Raw genomic sequence first — 6711 nt, 5'->3', positions numbered from 1 at the left:
CAAGTTCAAGGACGGGGAAGAAAAAGGGAGACAGTGAGTAGAGACAGCTCTTCTGAGGAATCTTGCTTTGTTTTGCTTTCACCTCAGTTACTTAAAATCTTGGCACATTTGGGTTAAATGGCATCTCAAGTCTTGACACTGTGTACACTCCGAAATCAGTCTTTCTTTCTGTGTCTCTGGACTGTTACTCTTTAAAATAGCATTCAGGTTAAATAAGGATTTACCTTCCCATGGGATTACAAATGCTTTATTATACACATGAAGTGTTAGTTTAGGGAGTTACCAGAACCTGGAGTGGTTGAAAACCGGTAGACCAGGATTCTGGGGTGCTCAGGCCCCCTTGGTAAATTTCCAGGCCACCTCCTGTCATGGCCCAGGCCCCCTGCAGTTTTTAGGGCTCTCAGGAGCTGTAAAGTTCTCCTCCCCTTCAGTGTCACAGGACAAGGATGTTTGCGATTCACTAACCTACCTCTTCTAACAGTGGGGCTTTGTATTCAATGGCAGGGACTTAAAGGGCTGTTAAAAGAACCCTGATTAGAACAGCAAGTTAATTTTAAGATCAAGTCCCTTATGTGGTGGTAGGAGGGGAGTGCTCTGGATTTACAAATGCAAGGGTCAGGAATTCTCTGAAAGTTCCTAACACTGATGTGATCTCAGGAGGCGGGGAAGAACTGATCAGGTGTGGGTTGGTCGAGTACAACCACATTTATTGAATATGTTGTGTGTCAAAGTCTGTATGTGTGTGCTTCATTTAACCTTCATCCTTTGAGGGAGGTATTCCTATCTCCTTTGGGTGAGGAAGTTGAGTTCCAGAGAGCCGAGGTACAACTTGCCTAAGATCACAAAAAGCTAGTAGGTGATTCTGTTTCTCTGCTACATCAGTTTGGTTAAATATTGTTAAAAGGAATATGCAGTGCTGTGGTTTCTAATATTGGGGCATTATCTAGGTGCTGTGGAAAGGTCAAACAAGATACAAGCAGTTTTATCTCAGGACAGCACATTATTTGTCATCAGCATGACCTAAAACAGGCTTTCAGTCCCCCTTGCGTGCCAGCTCAGTCGTGTCCGACTGTTTTACAACTCCATGAACTGTAGCCCTCAAGGCTCATCTGTCTATGGAATTTTCCTGGCAAGGTTGTCATTTCCTTTTCCAGGGGATCTTCCCTATCCAGGGATCGAACTTGCGTCTCCTGCATTGGCAGGCAGATTCTTTACCACTGCCGCTACCTGGAAAGCCTTTCCATCCCCTAGTTGTGCCCAATGTCTAGTGTGGATCAGCTCAACATTTAGACATTAAGTGGGTGATTTTAGTATCTCAATCACCCAGACAATTGGGGGGGGGGCGCACTTTTAGGGAGTTTAATACATTGATCTTTGTTTCTTCAGAACGGGTCACCGCTTGGCGTCCGTGGTCCAGGCGACGCTGGGAGGGGTTAAGAGGAGAGCAGACCGGACTTCAGGCCGGGGTCTCGCCTGTCAGGGTGGGAGTCTGGTGAGTACTCGCACCCTCCGGCCTTGAGTAAGCACTTGACTCGCCTGTATCCGAGCTGCAGCGAGGGTTAAACGGGTAGAGGTTTGCAGGGCGAGCGTCGCCGCACCTGGCTCTACAGGCCCCAGGAGGAGAGTACTGGATGAATATGAACGTTCAGTGGCTGTTCCGCCACGGCTGTCCTCCAAAAGGCTGCGCCCGCTCGGGGGCCATCCAGGTTTCCTGAGTTCTAGTGAATCCCCCATCCGCCCACTGCAGTCGTCCTTTCTCCCGACTGGGGCCGAGTCCCAGCAACCTGACCCCGCCCCTGCCCCAGGGCCGCAAACGTCGCGAGACCTCCACCCTTCCTCCCGGCCAGGGTGTCCCCCGCCCCGGGACCTCGGCGTCCAGCGCGCGCACGCAGGGCACGCACGGTCGGCGGGGTCCGGCGTTCCGGGCCGTCGGTGTCCCCGCCCCAATCGCGCAGTCTCGCGAGAGTTGGGAGTAAACAGCCCCGAATGGAGACCCGAGGCGTGTTTGCGGCGGAGGCGCCGTTATCCCGGGCCCAGCAGACCCGAGCCTGAGGCGGCCGCAGGTACGTCAGGCAAGTCCGCTCCTCTGAGCCGCCGGCCCTCCCTACCTGTCGCCTGCGCGCTCTGGCTTGCTTGCCGCGCTCGAGGCCCCGAGGGCGGGGGTCTTTTGGGGCGGGGGCGGCGGCGGCGGGGCCTCTCTGCGCCCCTGGAGCTGCGCGGGCGCGAACCGGGCGGTACGGGGGCGGCGGCGGTGGGTCGCGGGGAGGACGAGCGGCGGAGACGTGCGGGTGCGCCGCTTGCCTGCCCGCGGGAGCCGCGCCGTCCCGCCGCTCGCCGCGGCCGGACTGCCGGCCGGTTTCCCCGCCTGGCCCTCTTTGCGCGTTGACACGCCACGGTGGTCGCTCAACTTCCCCGCTTCCTTTATCTGAAGTGAACTTTGACGGAGTCACACCGTGTGCTCGGTCCGGGCCCTCAGCCTCGGAACAGACCGCGGTTCTCGGTCTGCTTCCCAGAGGCAAGCCTGCTGTGGGATCTTAAGGGACCTCGATTCCTGCCCCTTCCGAGTCTGGTTTTTCATAAATGCGGGGTAAGAACCTCGTCGGTTATTTGGGTCGGGGAGGTTCTTGTTGACTCTCAGACCCGTAGGAGCTTCATGTGCTGCCTAAGACTGTTGTACACCGTCTCCTTTACGTTCATTTAAGATGTTTTCTCCTTGTCTGGGTTAGCGCCCTTGAGACTTTTGGCCTATTTGCCTATGCAGATTAAGTTAAATATTTACTTTAGATTCCGAAGGACACTTCCAAGTAAGAGAGTGGCCTAAGGTCTCGGAGTTGAACTGGAGAATTTAATTTCCTTTGGCCCTTTAGTCTTGACTGCTGGTAAGTAGCGCTCTCGCTTCAAGGTTTCAGTTTGCCTAAGTATAAAAATGAGGGGCTTGGAGATCAGTGATTTTTTTTTCCCCCCAACTTTTAATCTGCAACACCCATTTTACATATATATATATATGTATATACACACACACACTTTTTTTAACGTGAGCGCTTTAAAAGGTTAAAATTACTGTTTTTAAGTGTGCTTATTCAGCTTTTTTTCCCTGTAAATTTGCAGTTGTGCAATCATCATAATCCAGTTTTAGAACATTTCTTCCATCCCCAAAAGATCCTCCATAGTCCCCATTTGCAGTCAGTGACCATTTCTAACTCCCGCTCCAGGTGACCACTAATTTACTGTCTCCTTAGATTTGTCTTTTTTGAATATTTTGTGTATTTAGATGGGGTTATATGTGAGTATTGTGTCTGGCTTCTTTTGTTTTTCATACTATTTTTAAACTTCATGTAATTTGTACCCTGTATCAGTGTGTCATTCTTTTTTTTTTTTTTAAATTGAAGTATAATTACTTTACAGCTTTGTATTAGTTTCAGGTGCCCAGCAAAAGTGATTGATTTTTACATATGTATATTCTTTTTCAGATTCTTTTCCAAGATATTGAACATAGTTTTCTGTGCTATACAGTGCTAAGTTGCTTCAGTCGTGTCTGACTCTGTGTGACTACGAATTGTAGCCTGCCAGGCTCCTATGTCCACAGGATTCTCCAGGCAAGAATACTGGAGCAGATTGCCATGCCCTCCTTCAGGACATCTTCCTGACCCAGGGATCAAGCCCATGTTTCTTCACAACTCCTGCAGTGGGAGGCAGGTTCTTAACTAGTAGTGCCACCTAGGAAGCTCATGCTGTACAGTATGTCCTTGTTTATCTTTACAACCCCTTTGACTCTTTGCTTAGAATTCTCCAGACAAGAGTACTGGAGTGGGTTGCGGTTCCCTTCTCCGAGGGATCTTCCTGACCCAGGGATTGAACCCGGGTCTTGTGCCCCGTGTCTCCTGCCTTGCAGGCAGATTCTTTACCATCTGAGCCATCAGGGAAGCCCCCATATATAGTGTTGTATATCTGATAATCCTAAACTCCTAGTTTACCCTTCCCCTCAATACTTCATTCCTTTTTACGGGACACTAATAGTCCACTCTGCATGTAACACATTTTGTTTATCCATTCATGCAGGACACTTCTTTCAGATAATGTTTTTTGTTGCCATGTATGAAGCATATGGCTAGGGCCCTTTTTGTTAGAGGTGGGGAGGGGGACACCTGGGTTGGCCAGGTGGGACCCTGGCCCTAAGCTAACTCCCTTGTGCTCCCCAAGTACTCTTATAATCAAGAATTGGTTGCGTCTGTAAAGAAAGCATTTCTAGTCTAGTGCTTGCAGAGCCTTAGAAGCTCCTTGGACCCCATGGGATGTTGCAGGCTCCCTTCTGAAAAGTCAGGAGGTTTGATCATCCTCTTCGCGTCCTTCTCATGTTGTGTGATTACCTTGTCTGTCAGTCTGGTGGGAGATGGTTCTTGTCCCACCTGCTGTCTCTTTCCTTTGTGTGGCAGCCACAGTGCCAGAGTAACTAGAGGCTGCAGGCCCAATAGACTGCATGTGGCTCCTGGTGCAGTGCTTTAAGTGGAGTAGGGGGGGGGTGTATTTGCATCTGCCCCTTTACATCAGGAGAGAGTTGAGATTCTGCATATATTTTATTGGAAGAACTTGGCAAGTCCAGCCCTTGATGACTTGAAATATTAAGAATGGGAGATGGACCTTGGTCCCTCAGTGTATGGTCTGAGTCAGCTTGAGACTGATTTCCTCCTCTCTGTGGCCTAATTAGTTTTGACCTGATACAGAAATCTGTTCACTTGGTTTATTAATATCGAGGATGTCTTTTTGCCTAAGGTTAAGGAATGAGTTTAAGATGCGGCAAGTGCGAGCCTCCTGTGTGGCTGGCTGGTCCTGGATGGTGGGAGGGTAAAGAGAGTGAGGAGACAGCAGCAGCCTCTGTGAAAGAGCAGACAATAAAAACAGTGTGGACCATGACTCTGGACTTTGGTGCTCTTGACTTGCAGGGCTGAATTTCCCCCTATAAAACCTACTGATGGCTGAATGTGCCAGAATGAATGGTTCAATCAGGCTTAAGAATACACCTTTGTTTTAAGATATTGTGGTCTGGCATCTCTCAAATGTTAGCCTGTTAAACAATGGTAATACAGTCAAGTGTGCAATTAGTTATGAAAGTGGTATTTTTACAGCCAAATTTTGATTGAACTGAATGGTACCCTTTTGTGACCTAAACAATTTTCTCTGGATCTGTTTCAGTAAAGGGTCATTAAAAAGCAAGGCACATCTTCCTAATTAGATGACTGTTGGGTGATAAAAGTCATTTCCTTGACTTGTGCTCTTCAATTATTTGCAAAGAAACAAATTTGTATGTACTTTAGCTATACCCAGAATCATAATCCTAGTGACACTGTTTTATAATGCACAATAGAAGATTCTGGGCTGTAAGGAATGTTGACTATTGCCTGCCCAGGTAATACATCTCTACTTGGTCTCCCTCTTATCCACATCCCATTGAATCTTATTCCTGGCGTTGTATTATTTGAGCTATTTGAGCTTTGTATTTTACATTTAGTATTTAATGTCAAGTATTTTTTGATTGTACCCGTATTAGAGACATAATTATACTTATGGAAAATCCATAATGTTAAATACCATCTTTTAGGGTGTACCTTTGTACGGAAAAATAACCAGGCCTTCTACATAAAGAATTTATAGGAATTAAATCCAGTCAGCAGTTAGGGCCAGGCCCTATATGTAAGTGATGTTACAGATGGCAAATCTGTTTAGAATGAACTAGCTGAAAGCATAACCTTAAGTGCCTTTTCTGGAGGAGGACATGGCAACCCACTCTAGTATTTCTGCCTGGAGAATCCCATGGACAGAGGAGCCTGGTGGGCTACAGCGCATGGGGTCTCAGAGAGTCAGACATGACTGAAGTGTTTTAGCACACACACATGCAGATCCCTTTTAAGCTCTGCTATGTGTATAATTGAAATTACATCTTTAACATTTTGACTGTGCAAGTTTTATTGCACAAAGTTATCTTTTTCCCTGGTGCATATAGATAGATATTTAAAAATGAAAATTTGGATCACATTAACTGTTTTACTTAATATTTCATTAGCACTTCCCCCATATTCTCTGGGAAATATGTTAGTTTCCTGTGGTTGCTGTAACAGATTTCTACACACTTGTTGGCTTAAAATAACACAGATTTGTTGTCTTGCAGTTCTGGAGGTCAGTAGTCTGAGATCAGTCTCACTGGGCTGAAGTCAAGGTGTCAGCTTCATTCCTTCTGGAAGTTCCAGGGAGCATGTGTTTCCCTCCCTTTTCCAGCATCCAGAGGCACCTGCAGACTTCGGTGCCTGACCTCTTCCTGGTATCACTTCAGCCTCACGCTCCCACCATCACTCCCCTGCCTCCCTCTTATAAAGACTCTTGTCGTTATGCTGGACCCAGATGGACCATCCAGGATGCTCTCCCCTTCAGAACATCCTTTTAGTTATACCTGCTGAGTCCTTTCAGCCATATAAAGTAACATTCATAAGTTCTGCGGATAAGAATGTGGACATCGTTTGGGAACCATTATTCAGCCTTCCCAAGGAGCCTGATTTTAAATTGCTCTATTGCATTCCATAATATACATGAATTATTTAGCTAGTTTTCTGTTGCATTTTAGGTGGTCTCTAATTTTTCCCAGTTAAAAGCCTTGAAAATAAATTGTGTGCTCTCAGATTCATACTTCTGTGGATTTCAGGAAAGCCGGGTAACCTTCCT

The 6711-nt window shown here is 47.2% G+C and overlaps 1 protein-coding gene across 2 annotated transcripts in view; it reads left to right on the top strand.

The window, feature by feature from the left end:
- The first annotated feature begins 1965 nt into the window (after positions 1-1965).
- The window catches only part of MBTPS1 (membrane bound transcription factor peptidase, site 1), a 45069-nt gene continuing 40323 nt past the window's right edge, over positions 1966-6711 (top strand). For both annotated transcript variants that reach the window (XM_052655424.1, XM_052655423.1), the window contains exon 1: positions 1966-2063. The gene's annotated coding sequence lies outside the window, so the exon portion shown is untranslated. The remainder of the gene's footprint in view (positions 2064-6711) is intronic.

The sequence above is a fragment of the Budorcas taxicolor genome, chromosome 18 (assembly GCF_023091745.1).
Source record: "Budorcas taxicolor isolate Tak-1 chromosome 18, Takin1.1, whole genome shotgun sequence".
NCBI classification, from domain to species: domain Eukaryota; kingdom Metazoa; phylum Chordata; class Mammalia; order Artiodactyla; family Bovidae; genus Budorcas; species Budorcas taxicolor.
Note: the sequence above shows the minus strand (reverse complement) of the source record. Positions and strands in the feature narration are given on the sequence as shown.